This window comes from Peromyscus maniculatus, chromosome X, assembly GCF_049852395.1.
Source record: "Peromyscus maniculatus bairdii isolate BWxNUB_F1_BW_parent chromosome X, HU_Pman_BW_mat_3.1, whole genome shotgun sequence".
In the NCBI taxonomy this organism is placed as follows: domain Eukaryota; kingdom Metazoa; phylum Chordata; class Mammalia; order Rodentia; family Cricetidae; genus Peromyscus; species Peromyscus maniculatus.
Window position 1 is genome coordinate 82,624,885 of NC_134875.1, and position 23,965 is coordinate 82,648,849.

The following is a 23,965-nucleotide window of genomic DNA, read 5'->3' on the forward strand; positions in this document are numbered from 1 at the left end:
TTTGTTGCTTCCCTTCTGGTACCATGAAAGCTAGTCCTCACAGATGGGGCATTCAAGTCATTTCCTGCTCAGAGGGTGTCTTTAGCAATCTGAGGTGTAACCAAAGGCAACAGCAATAGGCTGTATGCTTTGGGAATCTCTTGAACAGCTCTGACCAACAACTTAAAAGTGGGCTTCTTGTGCCTGGTATCAGATTTTTTTTTTTTTTTGGGTAGTCTTTGGCTCTTGGAGGGAGCTCTATCAGGCAAGATAAGAAAAGTTCATTAATTGTGCGGGGGGAGGGGGGGCAAGATGTAGCGGCCTCTTCTCCGAACCACCCCTTTGCCTCCGGACTTCTCTAGGGCCAGCAGCCACCCGACCTGGGGCCCAGAGCCACGGGCTTAGCTGACGACCATGGGCTCGGTGTCCAACCAGCAGTTTGTAGGTGGCTGCGCCAAGGCAGCAGAGAAGGCGCCCGAGAAGGCACCGGCTGACACGGCCTGGGCGGCAGACAAGCCGCAGCTGCTGCATCGGGCATCGTCGTCTATAAGTGGTTCAACGTGCGCATGGGGTTCGGCTTCCTTTCCATGACTGCCCTCGCTGGGGTTGCGCTCGCCTCCCCCCCCCCTTGGACGTCTTTGTGCACCTGAGTAAGCTGCACATGAAAGGTTACCAGAGCCTCAAGGAGGGTGAGGCAGTAGAGTTCAAGAAGTCTGCCAAGGGTCTGGAATCCATCTGTGTCACTGGCCCTGGTGGAGTGTTCTGTATTGGGAGTGAGCAGCGGCCAAGGGGAAGAATACACAGAAACAAAGATCTAAAGGCGATGTATAACTGTGGTGGTCTAGACCACCATGCCAAGGAATGCAAGCTGCTGCCCCAGCCCAAGAAGTGCCACTTTTGCCAAAGCATCAACCGTATGGTGGCCTCATGCCCACTGAAGGCCCAGCAGGCCCCCACTTCTCAGGGGAAGCCTGCCTACTTCCAGGAGGAAGAGGAAGAGATCCACAGCCCTGCCCTGCTCCAGAAGCCCAGAATTGAGGCCCAGGAGTGGGGGCTATTCTTCTGTTATTGGGGAGTTTCAAGGAGGAGGCATCAATCGGCAGAATGGAGAAAGTGGGATGGGGTGGGTTGCGGGTAGCTGGCATTGCCATGTTTCTCAGGCCGGGGTTCCCAGTATCATCCTGTCTTCCCTTCGTGGGGGAAAGGGAGAGTCAATGGAAACTCCAGTCATGCTTTATCTACAAGCAAGTCAAGGCTTTTGTGGGGAACCACGCTAGAACCTGCATGCCTTAGCTGAGGCTTGAACCCACAACGACATGCTTTTGAAAGTGGCCGGGATAGGAAAGTCCTTTTGTAGACGGCTGTGTGATATTTCCCTTGCCAGACAGGGTGTGAAACAAGTGTAAAACCACATCAATGAACCTAACCCTCCAGCTACTATGTTCTGTGGGAGGGACTCGCAGGAGCCAGGCAAGGGTTTTCTTTCCACATCTTGCTTACTCATAACCCAGTCCTGGGGTGAGGTGCTGGGAACAGTATCCAGCAGTGGGTTGTGATGACACGCAAAGAAGGTAGTTGGGTGGGTGTGGGGGCAGTTGCAGACCTGCTGCGCTCCCTCACTCCAGCCCTTTCTGGGCCAATGTGATTTTAATTTATTGGCACCCTTGGGTAACTGCACCTTGGGTCCCACTTCCTCCAGGATGCCAACTGCACTGTCTGCATGCAAATGACGTATCTTGTGCATTTTAGTTTTTTTCCTTAATATAAATAATGGGTTTGTATTTCTGTATATTTTAATCTTAAGGCCCTCATTCCTGCACTGTGCTCTCAGGTACACAAGCAATCTCAGGGATAAGTCCAAGCAGCTCCAGGCCTGAGCAGCAGGAATACTTTTTGTTTAGATCACCATGGAGACCAACCATTGGAATGCACAGCCTATTAAACTACCTCATTTTTTGCCAATTACAGATGGCTTTTCTGCCATGTAGTCCTTAAAAACTCCATTCACCTTAAAATGTCTCACAGGAGGCTAGGTTTTAATTAAGCTACCCATGACTTGATCTCACTTTTTTGAGCAAAAGATAGGAAATTAGTCTACACAGGAAAAGGTGGTACAGAGATGTCAAAAAGCTGGGCCAGGTGAAAGGCACAAGAGTCATTTTCCATCCCAAATCCATCCTTCACCAGATTTGTCTAAGTCTGCCACACACAGCAGGGTGTGAGTGTGAGTATGTGGTGTGTGTGTGTGTGTGTGTGTGTGTGTGTGTGTTGGTTTTTTTTAAATGCAAATTTATGAGGATGAGGGTTTTTTGTGTGTTTGTTTGATTGTTTTTAGATACTGGGATTGAACCTTGGGCCTTATTTGTGCTAGGATGTGTCCTGCCACTGAGTTCTCCTGGTAAGGATGCAACCTAAGACCAACACCCCGTGTCCCACACTGTGCTGTCTAGGGATGGGGACGTGAAACAAGGACTCGAATCCTTAGCCTTTCACAACCTTGGCTTCCAGAGGGACTCTAGGAGTGTGGGCCTCTGTGGCAAGTGTCCTGTCCTGCTGCAGTGTCATGGTTGGTAGCTAAAGGAGAAAAGGGGGTTTTGTTTACATGCTGTGAGATCACCGCAAACCTACCTCACTGTGTTGAAACAGGACAAATGCAATAGAGCACATTGGGTGGGGTGTGTCTGATCCTGGTTCCTTGTCTCCCCCAAATGCTGCCCCCCCAGTTATTGTAGTTGGCTGGCCTTTGTAGGACTTCACTGTCTGAGTTGGTGATTGCTGGGTGGCCTCGTTGTGTAAATATAATGTGTTGGTCTTCATGTTGTTTTGGGGTTTTATTGTTTACAAAACTTTTTGTATTGAGAGAAAAATAGCCAAAGCATCTTTGACAGAAAGTTCTGCACCAGATGACAGCATGAAACCTAAGGGTGGGGTCCTCTTCTCAAAGTGAGCCTCTGGAACCATGGTTCCCCTTCTGTTCTCTTCCCGTCTCCCGTTTTGGACCACATTCTCTGACCTTAAAACAACTCCTATACCACTCTCTTCTCCCTCATAAGAAAACTTACACACATTTCCTTCTTGGAATGTCTCTACAACTCTTGAATGACCCACGTAAAAATTCTGAAGAAGCCACGAACCTCACCCACCCCTTGTTGCCAGACTCAGTCAAGAGTTTTGGTTGGTTGTTTTGAGACAGGGTCTCACTCGGTAACCCAGGTTAGCCCCAGATCCTTGGCTATCCTCCTGCCTTAGCCTCCTCCATGCCGGGCTCATTTCTTGGTGTGATTCACCTTTGGATGGTTCAAACCAACTTAGTCTATAACCCTTAGGTAGAGAGAAGCAATTGTGGGGCCTTCCATCTGAAGACCAGAAAAGGAATATGAATGTATAAGTCAAGTCACTCAGGAACTTAATGCCGGTGCAAGAAACTTATGTCAAAGTGGCCACAAGATTGTTACTAGGAGATGGACGAATGTAACTCCATGTTTACGGCTAGAAACCAAAGCTTTGTGAGAAATCTTGAATTTATGGGGAGGGCAGGTGGGGAAAGTGTGTACTTGTCTGTCCTTTCTCTGATCCCTTCTCTGTCCTGAACTGCAGGAGACTGAGCCCCTCAGGCTTTGGTGGCCCCACCACTGGAGTGTTTCATGGTTGATTTTTTATTTCTGTACCCGGGTACTTATATTCCTATCGTATAATCATTTTGTAACACATGCTAACTTTCCCTCCCCTTTTTCCCTGGGAAAATAAAGACTTATTGGTACTCAAAAAAAAGAAAAGAAAGTTCATTAAAACTATATATGTATGTTTATATACAGAATCACATGTATTGTAGGGTTTTGTGGTAAATAGTTAATATTATGATTCCTTGTGGCTTTTTCAGATATATTTATTGTATTTTACCCAGCGCCTGACTTCTCATGTGTTTAGCACCTTTCCCCTTTCCTACGGAGCCTCTCCTTCCCCATTTCCCTGATCAGATTACTTGTGTCCTGCTGTTCCTTTTTATCCTCCTCCCACCTTCTTCTGTATTTACTCCCATCCCCCTCTTTCAGGAGCCCTTTGCCCATTTCCCTGATCAGACCACTTGGACCCTGCTTTCCCCTCTCTAGTGCTCCCCAGCCCACCTACCTTGGCAACAATCCTATTGAACTTTGCTGGTTTCTGTAGTTACTTCAGGCTATGTACTTCCATCTGAAGATTTGGAGCTAGGAGCCGCTAATAAGAGAGAACATGTGTTATTCGTCTTTCAGGGTCCGGGTTACCTCACTCAATACAACCTTTTCTAGTTCCATCTATTTACTTGCAAAGTTCACTATTTTATTTCTCTTTACAACTGAGTAGTATTCCATAATGCATACGTACCACATTTTCTTTTCTTTTTTTCTTCTTCATTTTTCTTTATTAAGAAATTTTCTACTCACTCCACATACCACACACAGTTCTCCTTCCTCCCTCCTCCCACCCTCCAGCCCTCTCTCCCAAGCCACCCTGCGTCCCCACATCCTTGGTTGTAGAACATTTAGGTTATTTCCATCTCCTATTAAGAAAAGAGCAGCAGTGAACATGGCTGAACAAGTATCTGTGGAGTAGGATGTTGAGTCCTTTGGGAAATGACAAAGAGCAGGATACTGCCATTTGGTAGATTTATTTTTAGTTTTTGAGAGTTCTCCACACCAATTTCCATAGTGGCTGTGCCAATCTGCAATCCATCAACAGTGAATGAGGGGTCCTTTCTCCTTGCATCCCCTCCAGCATTTGTTGTCAGTTCTTCTGTTGATCTTTGACACTCTGGCTTGGCTAAGATGAAATCTCAAAGTTGTTTGACTTGTGTTTCCTTAATTTCTAGTGATGATGAATTTTTTTGAGATATCTCTTAGTCATTTTGTTTTGTCTTTTTTTTTTTTTTTTAAAGAACTTTCTATTCAGATCCCAGGCTCTTTTTGGGGGGAAGGGGTCACTGTTTTTGGCCCTTTGATTTTCGAATTCTTTTTTTTTTTTTTTTTGATTTTTCAAGACAGGGTTTCTCTGTGTAGCTTTGCGCCTTTCCTGGGACTCACTTGGTAGTCCAGGCTGGCCTTGAACTCACAGAGATCCCCCTGCCTCTGCCTCTTGAGTGCTGGGATTAAAGGCGTACACCACCACCGCCCGGCTGATTTTTGAATTCTTTGTAGATTCTGGATATTAAACCTTTGTCAAGTGTATATCTGGCAAAGATTATCTCCCATTCTGTGGGCTTCCCCTTTCCCTAGGTGACTGTTCCTTTAGCTGTGCAGAAACTTATAGTGTTCTGAAGTCTCACTTGACAATTGTTGGCCTTAATTCTTGGGCCAATGGAATCCTATTCAGGAAGAAGTCCTTTCCTACACCTAAATCATATGGATACTGCCTATGCTGTCTTTTAGCAGCTTCAGGGCTTGAGGTTTGAGGTTTAGGTCATTGACCCATTTTGAGTTAGTTTCTGTGCAAAGTGATAGCTACGGGTCTAATTTTATTCTCTTGCATGTGGGCATCCAGTTTTTCCAGCAACATTTGTTGGAGATTCTTTCTTTTCTCCAGCACATGTTTTTGGGCATCTTTGTCAAATATTAAGTGGCTGGAGTTATGTGTGCTCATGTTTAGGTCTTTGATTTTGTTCCATTGGTCTATATGTCTGTTTTTGCGCCAACAACATATTGTTTATTACTATGGGTCTGTAATATATCTTAAGATCTGAAATTGTAATTCCTCTAGCATTGTGTTTATTTTCTTTCAGAATTGTTTTGCCTATCTGGGGTCTTTTGTGGTTCCATAGGAATTTTAGGACACTTTTTTTCTTCTATTTCTGTGAAGAACAAGATAGTGATTTTGATCAGGATTGCATTGAATCAGTAAATAGCTTTTGGTAGAGTTATCATTTTCACAATATTAATTCTACTAATCCATGAGCATGGAATGTCTTTCCATATTCTAGTGCCTTTCTCTATCTCGTTTTTGGACGTTTAAAGTTTTCATCGTAGATGTCATTCACTTCCTTAGTCAGGCTCATTCCTAGATACTTTGTTTTCGTCGTAGCTGTTGTGAGTGGAAGTGTTCCCACAATCTCCTTCTCCCCATGTTTGTTGGTGGTGAATAGAAAAGCTATGCTTTTTGCAAGTTAATTCTATATCCCGCCACATTGCTGAACTTGCTTGTCATTTCTAGAAGTTTTCTAGTAGAATTGTTGTGATCTCTAGTATATAATATATCATATCATCTGCAAATGGGGATAGACTAACCTTTTCCTTCCTTATTTATATATCCCTTTAATTTTTTCTCATACCTTTCTCTTGCCTTGTTCCAATGAGTGCTCTGAGCACAATGTTGTAAAGGAACGGGGATAGTGGACAGCCCTGTCTCTTTCCTGACATCAATGGGATTTCTTTAAGCTTCTCCCCATTTAGGATCATGTCGGCTGTGGGTTTCTTGTATATAGATTTTACTGTGTTCTTTCTAGCCCTAAATTCTCTAGGACTTTAATCATGAAGGCATGGTGGATTTTATTAAAGACTTTCTCTGAATCTATTAGGATGATCAGTGATTTCATCTTCAAGTTCATTTGTAGGGTTTACTACATTTATTGACTTGCATATATTGAACCATCCTTGCATTTCAGGGATAAAGCCAACTTGTTCATGGTGTATAATATTTTTGATGTACAATTGCATTCTGTTTGCAAGTATTTTATTGAGTATTTTTAATTCTATGTTCATCAGGGATATTGGCCTGTTGTTTTCCTTTTGTTCTGGTTGTTTTGTTGTGTCTTTACATAGTTTAGATAATAGAATGATACTGGCTTCATAGAAGGAATGCTTCTTCTGTTTCTATTTTTTTAAATAGTTTAAGAAGAACTGGCTGTAGATCTTCTTTGAATGTCAGGTAGAATTCTGCTGTGAATCTGTCTGGTCCTGGACCTTTTTTGTTTTTGTTTTTGTTTTTGTTTTTTTGAGACAAGGTTTCTCTGTATAATAGCTCTGGCCTTTCTACAACTTTTTGTAGACCATTCTGGCCTCAAACTCACAGAGATCCATCTGCCTCTGTTAGTCTAATGGGTTTTCCTTTATATGTGATTTGTGTTTTTTTTTCTCTTGCAAATTTCAATACACTTTCTTTGTTATGTATACTTAGTGTTTTGCTGTAGGGGTTTTCTTCTCTGATCTTGTCTATTTTGTGTTTGATGTACTTCTTGTACTTGTATGGGTGTGCCTTTTCTTAGTTTGGTGAATGTTTTTTTTTCTATGATCTTGTTGTAGCTACTACTATGCCATTGTCTTGGGATTCTTCTCCCTCATCTATGCCTATAATTCAAAGGTTTGTTTTCATGATGTCCCACATATTCTGTGTGTTCCTTTCCTATTTTTTATTTTTATTGTTTATTTGTTCCAGTTCCTCCACTTTATCTTCTAGTCCTGATATCTTATCTTCTGCTAGATTAATTCTACTTGTAAAGCTTTCCTTTGAGTTTTCTAGTTGAGTCACTGGGTCTTTCAATTCCACCCTAAGTCCCCTAGGGTGGAATTGAAAGACCCTAGTGATACTAGAAGGAAAAGCCCAACCCAAGGAGGTTAATTACACACATAAAAACACAGGCAGTAAATAATCTCACACTAGCAAAGCCCAAAGAAGGGAAACACACACACACACACACACACACACACACACACACACACACACACACATAACAACAACAACAACAACAACAACTACAAAAATAACAGGAGTCAACAACCATTGGTCATTGATATCTTTCAATATCAATGGACTCAATTACCCGACCCCCCAAAAAAAACCACAGACTAACAGAATGGGTGCATCACACTTAAGTTGGGCAAGGCAAACCAACAGAAGGAAAAGAGCACCAAGAGAAGGCACAAGAATCAGAGACCCACTCATTTACACACTTAGAAATCCCATAAAATCATTAAACTGAAGGCTATAATATATACACAGAAAACCTGGTGCAGACCCATGTAGGACCTATACTTGCTGCTTTAGTCTCTGTGAGTTCATATGAGCTTTACTCAGTTGATTAGAGGAACTTGTTTCCTTGTTTTCTCCATCCTCTCTGGTTTCCATACTCCTGCCTCCTTTTCCAAGGGGTTCCATGAGTTCTGAGGGAAGGGATTTTATGGAGACATCCCATTTAGAGCTGAGTGTGCTAAGGTCTCTCTCTCTCTCTCTCTCTCTCTCTCTCTCTCTCTCTCTCTCTCTCTCTCCATAATATCTGGCTATGGTCACTACATTTGTTCCCTTCTGATGCAGGAGGAAGCCTCTCTGATGGCTGAATAAGGCACTGATCTATGAGTATAGCAGAATAGGAGTCATTTTACTTTTACTCTCTCTTTTTTAAAGAACAGTATTGTTTGGTTTAAGCCTAGGTCTCTAGGTCTCTGGGCTATTTAGTCTCTTCCCAAGCAGTGTCAGGTTCCATCTCATGAAGTGGCCTTAAGTCAAATCAGACATTGGTTGGTTACTCTCACAAGCTTTGTGCCGCCATTGCTCTAACATATTTTACAGGTAGGACAGAATGTAGATCCAAAGGGTTTGTGGCTGGGTCAGTGTTACTAGTTCTCTTTTGGTAGCCTACAGAGTACCTTCCTATACCAAAGACACTAGAATATGGGGTGAAGGTTCTATCTAGCACTAGCTTGACCTCTCCATGTTCCATGAGTTGTGTGGGTGTTGTCTTCAGCAATGTGGCCTTGCTGTCACTTTGTGGAGAGCAACCTATTGTCTTGGCTACAGCTAGATTTAGAGATTTCCATGGCCAACAATTCAATTAGATGTAGCCTAGTCCCAGTACTGGATGTTTTGTTTGATGACAAGAGATGGATATTTGGGACTCTGTCTCCTTCATTCTTTGGAGACTTTATTAGGATCTCCATATATTTTAAGAAGTTTAGGTTTCCATCAGTCTAGGTTTCCATACCATGCCTCAAACGCCAGTCATTTCTAGCAGTCTCTCTCCACAATTCCTCCCTCAACCCCAACTCCCTTCTCCTTCCCTACTGGATCCTGCCATTCCAATCTCCCCTCCATTTCCAGTCCATCCATAAAATCTAATCTATTTCTTTCTCTCAGAAAGATCTGTGTCCCCCCCCCCCCAGTCCCTTCCTCTATACCTAAACTTTCTGGGTCTGTGGATTGTAGCTTGGTTATCATTTATTTAATGGCTAATATCCACACACAGTGAATACATACCATATTTGTATTTCTGGGTTTGGGTTACCTCACTCAGTATGATTTTTTTCAAGTTTCATCCATTTGTCTATAAATTTCCTGATGTCATTGTAGCACGAATCTTAGAAGGTTTTATTAATAAAATCAAACCTGAAGCTAGTTATTGGGGTGAATGTTGGAAGATCCGAGAATCAGAACAAGCCACAGCCACCTTATCTTGCCAATTCCTCAGCTGATCCTGTTTCCTCAGACTGGAAGCCTCTCTGAGTCGTCATCCAGAATGAATCTCAGCTGAACTGCTTCTCAAAAGCCTGAAAGCTTAACCAGCTCTAGTTCCTGGTCTTCATGCCTTAAATGCCTTTCTGCTTTCTGCCATCATTCCCTGGGATTAAAGGCTTGTGTTGCCATGCCCCGCTGTTTTCAGTGTGGCTTTAAACTCACAGAGATCCAGGCGGATCTCTGCCTCTGGAATGCTAGGATTGAAGGTGTGTGTGCCACCATTTTCTGGCCTCTATATCTAGTGGCTGTTCTGTTCTTTGACCTCAGATAAATTTATTAGGGTGCACAATATTTTGGGGAACACAATATCACCACATGTCATTGTTTTTAACAGCTGAGTAATACTCCATTGTGTAAATATACCATATTTTCTATATCTATTCTTCTGTGGAGGGACATCCAGGTTGTTTCCAGTTTCTTGATTAATTAATTCTTAATTAATTTTCCTGATTAAATTCTGTCTTTAAACTCCCTTTGTCCCTCACCACCTATGGCAGGCAGGAGAACTGACATAGCACCTCACCAACTGCAGCCCTAGGAGAGCAGGTCCTGCACCTTGGCTGGGCAGCACAATGGAACTGACCCTGTTGATAGGGATAGGAGTGAGCTGGTTCCAAGAATGTGAGTGTGGGAGATCTGGCCTCACCCCTCATCTGCCATACAGTGGTATGAACAAAGGGGAGATGTTTCCCCAACCCCTCACCACCTGTGGCAGGTGGGAGATGTGGGCCTGAGGTCTTCAGAACCAGTGAGCTGGCCTAGCATCTCACTAGCTGCAGCACTTGGGAGAGCAGGCCCTGCACCTCACCTGGACAGCAAAGTGGAGCTGATCCTGCTGGTGATGGTGTGGGTGAGCCGACCCTGAGGGCATAAGCATGGGAGAGTTAGCCCTACTTCTTGTATGACATGCAGCATGGACAGGAGAGAGATGCCCCTCTTTTGCTCCTCAACCCTCGCTACCTACAGCACTCAAGAGAGCAGACCTTGCACCTCACCTGGGCACCACAATAGTACCAACGCTACAGGTTGGGGCATGGGTGAACCTGCCCTGAGTTTGTTAGAGTGAGAGAGCTAACCCTGCACCCCTTGTCTGCCATGTGGTAGTGAGGGAGAGGGAAAGATGCCCATTCTATCATCCAGCCCATCTGTGACCTGCTAGAGCATGTGAAGGGACCAGCCCTGCAGACTCAAAGTTGCAAGATCTCCATGACACAGGATAACAACAGGATATCCAAGAGGAGCCCCAGTGAGGGCCCAGTATTGATGATGTAGCAAAAATCAGAGCCCTAGACCCAGAGTAATGACTCATCTCAATGAACACTTGCAAATAATAATATATGGACTAAAGGGTATACTGTGTGACTCACTGTGTCGTACTACAGCTTCCATGATGAAATTTTCCATTTCTTTATTTTGTTTTATCCTGGGGTGGGGGGTGGTTGCAAGGGTAGAAGGCAGATGGGAAGGGATGAGAAGAGGAGTGGGATTGAGATGCATGATCTGCAAAGAATCAATAAAAATTAAATTTAGAAAAAATTCTGTCCTCAAGTCTTAGATTGTCTTTCTCTTTTCTATAGCCTTATGCTTGTGTTTATTCTAATACTATGCTGTTTTTATTACTATTGCTTTGCAGTGCAACTAGAAATTGGGAATAGTGAGGCCTTCAGTAGTTCTTTTATTGTTTAGGATTATTTTTATCTGTCCTGGGTATAGTTGTTTGTTTGTTTTGCTCTGTTGGGGGCCCTCCACCCAGCTCCCAAATAAATACATGGAGACTTATTCTTACTTATGAATGCCTGGCCTTAGCTTGGTTTGTTTCTAGCCAGTTGCCTCTTGGATTTTTACCTTTCTCTATTTTATATATCTTTCTTTCCTTCTTACTCTGTGGCTGGCTGGGTGGCTGGCCCCTGGTGTCCTCCTCTCCTTCTCCTTTTCTATCTCTTCCTCTTCTCCTCTTTCTATTTATTCTTTCTGCATGCCAATCCCTCTCTCATTGCCTAGCTATTGGCTGTTTAGCTCTTTATTAGACCAATCAGTGTTTTAGATAGGCAAAGTAACAGAGCTTTATAGAGTTAAACAAATGCAACATAAAAGAATGCAACACATCTTTGCACCATTAAATAAAGATTCCACAGCCTAAAAGCATGTAACACATCTTTAACTAATATTCCACAACACCTAGAGTTTTTTGTTTCTTGTTTTTGTTTTTTTGTTTTGTTTTTCCATATGAAGCTGAGAATTGTTCTTTCAAGATCTGTGAAGAATTGCACTAGAATTTTGATGGGGATTGCATTGTTTTGCAGGATGGCCATTTTAACTATGTTAATTCTACTGATCCATGATCACTGGAGATCTTTCCATCTTCTGATATCTTCTTCAATTTCTGTCTTCAAAGACAAATTTATGTTACAAGTTTTTCACTTGCTTGGTTAGAATTACCCCAAGATATTTTATATTATTTGAGGCTTTTGTAAAAGGTATTGTTTCCCTGATTTATTTGTAAGCCTGTCTGTAGCAAGAATTCTATTTGGTCTTAATAATAAAAACCCAGAGTCAGATATCGGGGTAAGTGCTGAAAGATAAGAGAAGTAAAGGAGCCAGCCACTAGAGAGAATTCTCACCGCTACCAAATCCTCAGACCAAAAGAGCCAAGCTCCTGTCTCTACCCTGCCTTAGCACTTCCTCTCTCCACCTCCATATCACTTCCTGTTTACTGCTCCCAAGTAATAGGATCAAAGGTTTGAGATCCCAAGTGCTAGGATTAAAGGTATGTGCCACTGCTGCCTGGCCTCTAGTGGTTAGCTCTGCACTCTGATTTCCAGGCAAGCTCTATTTGTTAGAGCACAAACAAAATATCACCACACCTGTCATTTGTATATAGAAGGGCTACTGATCTTTGTGAGTTAATTTTGTATTCAGGTACTTTTCTGAAAGTGTTTATCAGCTGTAGGAGTTCTCTGGTGGAATTTTTAGGGTCACTTATGTATACTTATGTATCATATCATCTACAAATAAAGATATTTTTGACTTCTTCCTTTCCTAATTGTATCCCTTTGATCTCTTTCAATTGTCTTATTGTTCTAGCCAAAATATCAAGCACTATATTGAATAGACATGGACAGAGTGGTCAGCCTTGTCATGTTCCTGATTTTAGTGAAATTGGTTTGTGTTTCTCTCCATTTAAGTTGACTATGAAGTTGCTGTAAACTGCCTTTATTATGTTTAGGTATGTCCCTTGTATCTCTTATCTCTCCAAGACCTTTATCATGAAGGAGTGTTGGATTTTGTCAAAGGCCTTTTCTGCATCTAGTGAAATGATCATGTGTTTTTTTTTTTCTTTCCATTTGTTTATATGGTGGATTAAAATTTTTGGTTTTCTTCTATTTAGTTTTCTTTTCAAAATGACTTCTCCTCCTCCTCCTCCTTCTTCCTCATCTTCCTCTTCTTCTTCTTCTTGTTATTATTTTACATCCTGCCTGCAGTTTCCTCTCCCTCCTTTAATCCCAGTCCACACTTCCCACCTCCCCTCTGCCCCCACCACCCACTCCTCCTGTTTCTGTACAGAAAAGAGCAGGCCTCCCATGGATATCAACCAAACATGGTATATCAAGTTGCAATAAGACTAGTCACCCGCCCCCCTTGTATTAAAGCTGGACAAGGCAACCAGTATGAAGAATAGGATCTCAAAAGCCAGCAAGAGTCAGAGACAGCCTGCTTCCACTGTTAGGAGTCCCACAATAAGACCAGGCTAGACAACTGTAGCATATATGCAGAGGGCCTAGCTCAGTCCCATGTAGGCTCCCTGGTTGTTCAGTCTCTGTGAGCCCCTATGAGCCAGGTTAGTTGATTCTCTGGTTTTTCTTGTGGTGTCCTTGACCCCTTGGGATCCTACAATCCTTCCTCCCTCTCTTCAGCAGGATTCTCGAACTCTGCTTAATGTTTGGCTGTGGGTCTGCATCTGCTTCCATCAGTTGCTGGATGAAGCTTCTGTGATGACATTTGGGCTAGGCACCAATCTATGAGTATATCAGAATATCATTAGATATCATTACATTGATTTTTTTTGCCAGTTGTGTTTGGTTCTACCCTAGGTCTCTGTGCCATCCAGCCTCTGGTTCTTGGCTCCAGGCAGTGTCAGGCATGAACTTCCTCTCATGGCATGTGTCTCAGGCTGGACCAGTCATTGGTTGGCCACTCCCACAATTTCTGCACCACCTTTACCCCAGCACATATTATAGGCAGGACAAATTGTAGGTCAAAGGTTATGTGGCTTGGTTGGTGTCCCAATCCCTCTACTGGAAGTTTTGACTGGTTACAGGAGATGGTCAGTTCAGGCTAAGTATCCTTAACTGGAGTATTCCTTGTAGATTCCTGTGAGTTTCCATTGCACTAGGTTTCTACCTGTCTTAGTTAGGATTTCTATTGCTGTGATGAAACACTGTGACCAAAAGCAAGCTGAGGAGGGAAGGGTTTATTCAGCTTACACTTCTACATTGTTGTTCATCACTGAAGGAAGTCAGGACAGGAACTCAAACAGGGCAGGATCCTGAAGGCAGGAGCTGATGCAGAGGCTGTGGAGGGGTGCTGCTAACTGGCTTGCTTCTCATGGCTTGCTCAGCCCATTTTCTTATAGTACTTGGGTCCTGGACCATCTGCTCAGGCATGGTACTACTCACCATGGGCTAGCCACCCCCTCCACCCATAGATCAGTAAATGAGAAAATGCCTTACAGCTGGATCTCATGGAGGCGTTACCTCAACTGAGGCTTCTTCCTCTCTAATGACTCTAGCTTGTGTCAAGTTGACTCCCAAAATCAGCCAGTTCACTACCTCACCCTGAAATGACCCCCTTTTCCAGTCATCTTCTCCAGTACTCTCCCCTCCATTTGATCCCTCTTGTTCCCAACCCCATCTGCCCCCAGTCTACCCATGAAATCTATTCTATTTCCTCTTCTTGGGGAGATCCTTGCATCCCCTTGAACCTTCCCTATTACTTAGCTCCTTTGGGTCTGTGGATTGTAGCATGATTATCCTTTATTTTACAGCTAATATCAACTTATAAATGAGAACATACCATGTTTGTCATTCTGGGTCTGGGTTACCTCACTCGGGATGATTTTTTCTAGTTCCATCCATTTGCCTGCAAATTTCATGATGCCATTGTTTTTATCAGCTGAGAATTGGGGTACACCATGTGGTGTGGGTAGTAGAAGAAAGAAGGTACTCCCAAGATGAAATTTTAAGGCCTATGTGGCAGCAGGAAGGTCCAGCCTCTTCTGATGGACTGAACCCCAAACAGGCATACAAAGGATATTTATTGAAAGTTGCACAAAGTATTTCCTCATACCAAGGTCCCTAATCTTTTTTTCTTTAAATTTTTTTATTCATTTTACATACCAACCACAGATTCCCCTCTCATCCCTCCTCCTGCTCCCCCTAAGCCTCTCCCCAACTCCCCCATCCTCTCCTCCAGAAGGGTAAGGCCTCCAATGGGGAGTCAGCAAAGCCTTGTACATTCAGTTGAGGCAGGACCAAGCCCCTCCCACCTGCATCAAAGGTGAGCAAAGCATCTGAAGTTCCCTAATCTTAATTTACATGTCTTACTGAAGGAGAGCATTGCATGCCTCCATGAATGATTCTAGTCCTTTAGTATGTATCATGTGCAATACACTATAACACAAGAGCCTCAGGTGTGCCTGAGGTGTCTTGTGACCAAAGTCATGGGATGGCTGTAAAGCCCTTTCAGCAAAACAATTACTGTTTTCCACAAGGATTCTTCAAGGTCAAAGTACTTCTAAAAAACAACTGTTCATTCTAATATCTACCCCATACAGTGATTCTGCTAAATTCCTACAACAGCTGAGTAATACTCCATTGTGTAACTGTACCACTTTTTTTCCCCCATTCTTTAGTTGAAGGACATCTAGGTTGTTTCCAGTTTCTGGCTATTGTGAATAAAGCTGCTATGAATATAGCTAGGCAAGTAAGTGTCCTGAAGGTACAATGGAGTATCCTTTGTGTATATGCCCTAGAGTGGTATATCTGGGTCTTGAAGTCAATCAATTCTCAATTTTATGAGAAACTGCCATGTTGATTTCCAAAGTGGCTGTACAAGTTTGCACTCCCATTAGCACAGGAAGAGTGTTCCCCTTGCTCCACTTCCTAGTCAGCATGAGCTGTCACTTGTGTTTTTGATCTTAGCCATTCTGACAGGTGCAAGATGGAATCTGAATCATTTTGATTTGCATTTCCCTGATGGCTAAGGATGTTGAACACTTTTTAAAGTATCTCACAGCCATTTGAGATTCCTTTGTTGAGAATTATCTACTTAGATCTGTACTCTATTATTTAATTGGATTGTTTGGTTTGTTGATGTCTAATTTCTTGAGTTCTTTATATATTTGAAATTAGCCCTCTGTCAGATGTGGGGTTGGTGAAGGTCTTTTCCCATTCTGTAGCCTGCTGTTTTGTCTTATTGACAGTGTCCTTTTCCTTACAAAAGCTTTCAGTTTCATGACCCATTTGTTAATTGTCAATTTTAGTATCTGTGCAGTTGGTATTCTGTTTAGGAAGTTGTCTCCTGTGCTAATGCATTTAAGGCTACTTCCCACTTTCTCTTCTATCAGGTTCAGTGTATCTGGATTTATGTTGAGGTCTTTGATCCACTTGGACTTGAGTTTTGTGCAGAGTGATAAATATGGATCTATTTGTGTTCTTCTACATGTCATCATCCAGTTAGACCAACAACAATTGTTAAAGATGCTTTATTTTTTTTCCATTATATAATCTTGGCTTCTTTGTAAAAAATCAGGTGTCCATAGGTGTGTGGATTTATATCTGAGTCTTCAATTGGATTTTATCCACTTGTCTGTTTTTATGCCAATACCATGATTTTTTGTTTTTTGGTTTTTTTAAACTACAGCTCTGTAGTAGAGCTTGAAATCAGGGGTGGTGATACCTCTGGAAGTTCTTTTATTGTACAGGATTGTTTTAGTTATCCTGGGTTTTTTGTTTTTCCATATGAAGTTGAGTATTGTCCTTTTAAGGTCTGTAAAGAATTGTGATAGAATTTTAATGGGGATTGCATTTGAATCTGTAGATTGCTTTCGATAAGATTTCCATTTTTACTATGTTAATCCTACTAATCCACGGACATAGGAGATCTTTCAATCTTCTGATATCTTCTTCAATTTCTTTATTCAAAGACTTTAAGTTTTTATCATATAGATCTTTCACTTGCTTGGATAAAGTTACCCCAAGCTATTTTTATATTACTTGTGGCTATTGTGAAGGGTGCTGTTTCCCTGATTTTTTTTTATCCAGCCTGTTTATCATTTGTATATAGGAGGGCTATAGATTGTTTTGTTAACTTTGTATCCAGCCACTTTGATGAAGGTGTTTGTCAGTTGTAGGAGTTCTCTGATAGAATTTTTGGGGTCATTTCTGTATACTATCATATTACCTGCAAATAGTGATACTTTGACTTCTTTCTTTCCAATTTGTATTTCCTTGATCTCTTTAGTTTTCTTATTGCTCTAGCTAGAACTTCAAATTCTGTATTGAATAGATACAGAGAGAGTGGACAGCCTTGTCTTGTTCCTGATTTTAGTGAAAGTGCTTTAAGTTTCTCTCTATTTAATTTGATGTTGGCTATAGGCTTGTTGTATATTGCCTTTATTGCATTTAGGTATTTCCCTTGTATCCCTGATCTCTTGAAGTCTTTAATCATGAAGGGGTGTTGGATTTGTCAAAGGCTTTTCAGCATCTAATGAGATGATCATTTTTCTTTTAATTTGTTTTTACGGTGAATTATATTAACAGAATTTTGTATGTTGAACTATCTCTGCATCTCTGGAATGAAGGTAACTTGATCATGGTGGATGATCTTTTTGATATGTTCTTGGATTCTATTTGCCAGTATTTTATGAGTATTTTTGCATCAATATTCATGAGGGATACTGGTCTGTGATTCTCTCTTTGTTGCATCTTTGTGTGATTTGTGTATCAGGGTGATTGTAGCTTCATAAAAAGAATTTGGCAATGTTTTTATTTTGTGGAATGATTTGAAGAGTATTGGTATTAGCTCTTCTTTGAAAGTCTGGTAGAATTCTGTGTTAAAACTATCTGGCCCTGAGGGGTTTTTTTTTTTTTTTTTTTGGTTGGGAGACTTTTAATGGCTGCTTCTATTTCCTTAGGAGTTATTAGTTTATTTACATTTTAATCTGATCTTGATTTAACTTTGTTTAGTGGTATCAATAATTTTGTCCATTTCTTTTAGATTTTCCAATTTTGTGGAGTAGTTTTTTGAAGTATGACCTAATGATTCTATAGATTTCCTCAAAGTCTGTTGTTATGTGCACCTTTTCATTTCTGGTTTTGTTGATTTAGATATTCTCTCTCTGCCTTTTAGTTTGGATGAGGGTTTATCTATTTTGTTGATTTTTTCAAAGAACCAACTCTTTGTTTCATTGATTCTTTGTATTTTTCTCTTTGTTTCTATTTTATTACTTTCAACCCTCTGTTTATTTCCTGTCTTCTTCTCCTCTTGAGTGTGTCTGCTTCTTTTTGTTTTAGAGATTTCAGGTGTGCTGTGAATTTAATAGCATGAGATATCTCCAAATTCTTCATAAAGGCACTTAATGCTATGAAGTTTCCTTTTAGCACTGCTTTTATTGTGTCCCATAAGTTTGGGTATGTTATGCATTCATTTTCATTGAATTCTAAGAAGTCTTAAACTTCTTTATTTATTCCTCAACCCAGTGGTCAGGAAGGGTTGTCAGTAGAGAGTTGCTCAGTTTCTATGAGTTTGTGGGCTTTCTGTTGTTTTTGAAATCCAGCTTTAATCCATGGTGGTCTGATAAGATACAGGGAGTTATTTCAATTTTATTGAATCTGTTGAGACTTGCTTTGTGCTGAGTATATGGTCAATTTTAGAGACGATTTAATGAGGTGCTGAGAAGAGGGTATATTCTTTTGTGTTTGGGTGAAATGTTCTGTAGACATCTGTTAGGTCCATTTGATTCATAACATCTGTTAGTTTCCTTATTTCTCTGTTTAGGCTCTGCCTAGATGACCTTTCCACTGGTGAGAGTAGGGTGTTGAAGTCTCCCACTATTATTGTGTGATTTAATCTTTAGTAGTGTTTCTTTTACAAATGTGGGTGCCTTTATGTTTGGGACATAGACATTCAGAGTTGAGACATCATCTTGGTGGATTTTTCCTTTGATGAGTATGAAATGACATTCCCCATCTTTTTTGATTAATTTTGGTTTGAGGTCTATTTTGTTATATATTAGGATAGCTAAACCAGCTTGATTCTTAGGTCCATTTGATTTGAAAATATTTTTACAACCCTTTACTCTGAGGTAATGTCTATTTTTGATATTGAGATGTGTTTGTTGTATGCAGCAGAAGGATGGATCCTGTTTTCATTAGCCTGTTTCTTTTTATTGGTGAATTGAATCCACTGATGTTGAGGGATATTAATGACCAATGATTGTTAATTCCTATTATTTTGCCATTGTTGTTGGTTGTGTGTGTGTGTGTGTGTGTGTGTGTGTGTGTGTGTGTGTGTGTGTGTGTGTTTGCCTTCTTTAGGGTTTGCTAGTGTGAGATTATCTACTGCCTGTGTTTTTGTGGGTATAGTTAACTTCCTGGGGTTGGAGTTTTCCTTCTGGTATCTTCTGTAGGGCTCCCTTTGTGGATAGATACTGTTTGAATTTGACTTTTTCATGAAATATCTTGTTTTCTCCATCTATGGTGATGGACAGTCTTGCTGGGTATAGTAGTCTGGGCTGGCATCTGTGGTCTCTTAGAGTCTGCAAAAATCTGTCCAGGTCCTTCTGAATTTTAAGGTCTCCATTGAGAAGTCAGGTGTAATTCTAGGTCTTCCTTTATATGTTACTTGGCCCCTTTTCCCTTGCCACTTTTAATTTCTTTCTTTGTTCTATATGTTTATTGTTTTGATTATTATGTGGTGTGGCAATTTTCTTTTCTGATCCAATCTACTTTTTGTTCTATAAACTTCTTATTCTTTTATAGGCATGTCCTTTTTTAGATTGAGAAAATTTTCTTCTATGATTTTGTTAAATATATTCTCTGGATTTTTGAGCTGGGTTTCTTCTCCTTCTTCTAGTCCTATTATTCTTATATTTGGTCTTTTTTAAGTGTCCCAGATTTCCTGGATGTTTTGTGTTAGGAGTTTTTTAAATTTAACATTTTCTTTGAATGATGAATCCATTTCCTCTATTGTGTCTTCAACACCTGAGATTCTCTCTTCCATTTCTTGTATTCTGCTGGTGATGCTTGCGTTCCTGTTCACTTATCCAGATTTTCCATTTCCAGGATTCCACCCATTTGTTTTTTTTAATTGCTTCTATTTTCATTTTCATGTTTTGAACACTTTATTTGTTTTTTCTTGGTTTACTTTTAAGGACTTACTGATTTCTTCCAATTTTTGTTTGTCTTTTCCTCAATTTCTTTAAGAGATTTGTTCATATCCTCTTTAAGGACCTCTATTATCTTCATAAAGTAATTTTTAAAGTCGTTTTCTTGTGCTTCAGCTGTGTTGGATTGTTCAAATATTGCTGTTGTAGGATAGCTGGACTCTAGTGATGCCATATTGCCTTTTGTTATTGATTATGTTCTTACACTGGTGTTTAGACATCAGTATTTGGAATGATTTTAGGTCTAGGTGTTGATTCCTGTTTTTGACTTTGTTGGATGGGTGTTTTGTTCCTTGGTTTCTCTTTCTCTTGTCTTCTGGCCTAAATGGCCAAGGGTTCTATTGACTAGAGAGTCTTCAGGTCCAGTAGTGTGTCCTCTCTGGAGATTTTGGGCCCTAAGGTCCCTAGATAAGGCCTGGCCTCTGGTAAAGCCAAAGTTTTCTTCCAAAGTTGTAGACCAGTACATGGAGCCCAGGAAAGGGGGTGCAGTCTGGGGTCCCTAGGTCTGGCCTGGCCTCCAGTACAGCTACTGGGGCTAGGGTCCCCAGATCCAGCCTGTGCTCCAGCAAAGCTAAAGTCTGCTTCTTAAGTTGTAGGCTGAGATATGGAGCCCAAGGGAAGGGATGTAGTCTGGGATTTCTAGATACTGCCTGGCCCCTTATAAAGCTGAAGACTTCTTCCAACAGTGTAGGTCTGGATATGGAGCCTGGGGTGGGGGTGCAGTCTGGGGTTGTCAAGCAGGCCTAAAGAGGTTTAGTGGGTGGTCAATGTCTCCCCTGGGGTTTCTAGGACCACTCTAGCCTCCAGTAAGGCTGCTGTGGCTGTGGGCTCTAGTTTCAAGCCCAGGGGAAGGGGTACAGTCTGGGCTTATTGGGTGAGTTTTAAGGGGTATTAGTGGGCAGTGGGTGGTATCTTATCTGGGGTACCTAGATCCTGCCTGACCTCTGGAAAAGCCAAAGACTTCTTCCAAATTTGTAGGCCAGGATATGGAGGCTAGGATTAGGGATACAGTTTGGGATTGTTGGGCAGGCTTAAATGGGTTTAGTGGGCGTTTTACCTGTGGTTCCTAGGACCAGCCTGGACTCTGTAAGGCTGCCAGGGCTGTGGGCCCTAGTATGGAGCCCAGAGGAAGGGTGCAGTCTGTGGTTGTTGGGCAGGTTTTAAAGAGTGTTAGTGGGTAGTGGGCAGTGTCTTCCCTGGGGTCCCTAGGACCACTCTGGCCTCTGGTAAAGCTGCTGGGGCTGTGGGTCCTAGTGTAGAGCCCAGGGGCGTGGGTGCAGTCTTTTCGTTCAATTTCTTTAAGGGATTTATACATTTTCTGTTTAAGGATCTCTATCCTCTTCATAGAAACTGGTTTCAAGGTCATTTGCTTGTGCTTCAACTGTGTTGGATATTGCGGGTTTGCCGTAGTAGGATATCTGGGCTCTGGTGGTGACATACTGCCTTGGCTGCTGTTGTGTTCTTATGCTTTCATCTAAGCATCTGGGGCTGGAGTGGTTTATAGGTCTAGGTGCCAATCCTTTTGTTGTTCCTGTTGTTGATGATGTCCAGCTTTAATCTGTGGTGGTCTGATAGAATGTAGGGAGCTATTTCAATTTTCTTGTATCTGTTGAGACTTGCTTTGTGTTTTAGTATGTGGTCAATTTTGAAGAAAGTTCCATGAGGTACAGAAAAGAAGTTGTATTCTTTTGTGTTTGGGAGGAATGTTCTGCAGATATCCGTTAGGTCCATTTTGTTTATAATGGCAGTTAGTTCCAGCATTTTTATGCTTAGTTTTTGTCTGGATGACCTGCCTGTCTGGATGACATGCCTGTCTGGACGACCTGCCTGTCTGGATGACATGCCTGTCTGGACGACCTGCCTGTCTGAAGGACCTGCCTGTCTGGATGACACGCCTGTCTGAAGGACCTGCCTGTCTGGACGACATGCCTGTCTGGATTACCTGCCTGTCTGAAGGACATGCTTGTCTGAAGGACCTGCCTGTCTGAAGGACCTGCCTGTCTGAAGGACCTGCCTGTCTGAAGGACATGCTTGTCTGAAGGACCTGCCTGTCTGGATTACCTGCCTGTCTGGAAGACATGCCTGTCTGGATTACCTGCCTGTCTGGACAACCTGCCTGTCTGGATTACTTGTCTGTTGGTGAGAGTGGGTACTGAGTACTCCCACTATCAGTGTCTGAGTGTCAGTACGTGGTTCCATTTACAAACTTGGGTGCCTCTGTGTTTGGGGCACAGATGTTAAGAAGTGAAACGTCTTCTTGGTGGATTTTTCCTTTGATGAATATGTAGTGCCCTTTCCAATCACTTCTGTTTAAATTTTGTTTGAAGTCTACTTTGATATATGTATATATAAAATATGGCTACACTAGCTTCATTCTTAGGTCAATTTGCTTAGAATGTCTTCTTCTAAAAACCCTTTATCCTGAGGTAATGTCTATTCTTGATGTTGACTTGTGGTTCTTGTATGCAGAACAAGGATGGATTCTTGATGGGGGAATATCTTTCTGTATGTTGCAAATATGTGTTGCTCTGATTGTTTGATAAATAAAGCTGTTTGGCCAATGGTGAGGCAGAATAGGGTTAGGCGGGACATTCTAACTAGAAAGGAGGAAAGAGAAAGTCAGAACAGAGTAGACGGCAGTCCACCATCCAGGGAGCAGCATGTAATGGCACACAGGCAAAACCATGGAACATATGGCAACATACAGATTAACAAAAGTGGGCTGAGTTTTAATGTAAGATCCAGTCAGTGGTAGGCCTGAGCTAACAGCCATGCAGTTATAAGTAATATAAGCTTCTGAGTGATTATTTTATAAGCAGCTGTGGGGTCCATTGGTCTGGGCAGGACTGGAGAAAACTTCAGCTACAAATGGCGTCAAGACATGGGGCAAGAGTTTCCACCTAAAACCTAAGAAAGCTTTTTAAAAAAAGATTCTAAAATGGAACTAAAAGCAGTTTCCTAGCTGTCTCTCTCAGGCCAGCTGCAAACTGTGGGCTTGAGCTACTATATGGCAGGTTTTCGGCTTGGGAGCTTGACTTGCAGCATGGCAGATTTTGCTAGTACAAAAAAAAAAGAAAGAAAAAAGGTTTCTGGGCTACACACTGCTTTGATAGAGGCATAGATCCACTGTCTTCCAGAGTCCAGTGGTGAGCATGGTTCCCCCAAAGCTGGTGGTAAACATAGTTCTGCCATGTTGGAAAGCTGAGGTGGGCAGAGCCAGCAGCCACTGAAGTTTAAAGCAATAGGTTCACAATAAGACAGATTCCGATGGAATAGTTCACAATGTGTGTAAAAATGTACATAGGCTTAAAAGAGAGAATATATATATATATATATATATATATATATATATATATATATATATATAGTTATATAAAGAAATAGTTTTAGAAAACAAAGTCTTTAAAAAACAGTAAAGATAATATAAAAATAAGCCACGTAAAGATGGATATTACACAGAGAATCTGGATTGTGTTGTCTTTGGGATTTTTAACTGCAGAAAGACATTTGATTTTAAAGGCTGCTCAGTTAAACCAGTATGTATATTTTAAAGGAATTTTTACTTCAAAATTTGGGTCTAAGGATATGTTGCTTTGGAAAGGAGGCTCTGCTTTTGTTTCCACAGGAAGCAAGAGGCTATGGATTTGTTCCAGATTAAGATACATCAGGTTTGACCAGCCAAGACCTGTGAAAGGTCTCCAATGACACCATGGCCCAGATGTTCCATCCAGAACAGCTTCAAGGCAATTGGCTCATACAATACAGCTTCACAGACAATTCCAGTCAGGACTTAACTATAATTCTTAATTTTCTCAAGATCCCCATAAGAATACAGTGCCCTCTATTAGCCGAAAGTAGCCTAGAAAACTACGTCCACATTCCGCCCCCCCACAAAAAATGGATTATGGATGTTTGTTTTTGTTTAGATTGTTGGTTACAAATTGTTATTTGTCGTAGTCAATCTCTTTCTAAAACGAGAAAAGGAAATATGACATAAAAATGTAGGATATAGATATGATAGGATGAAAGGGAGATTATTGAACCTACTTTTAAAGAGCAACAACTTGC

General features: G+C 41.5%; 1 pseudogene; it reads left to right on the plus strand.

Moving 5' to 3' along the window:
• The first annotated feature begins 393 nt into the window (after window positions 1-393).
• The window catches only part of LOC143271073 (protein lin-28 homolog A pseudogene), a 34,521-nt pseudogene continuing 10,949 nt past the window's right edge, over window positions 394-23,965 (plus strand).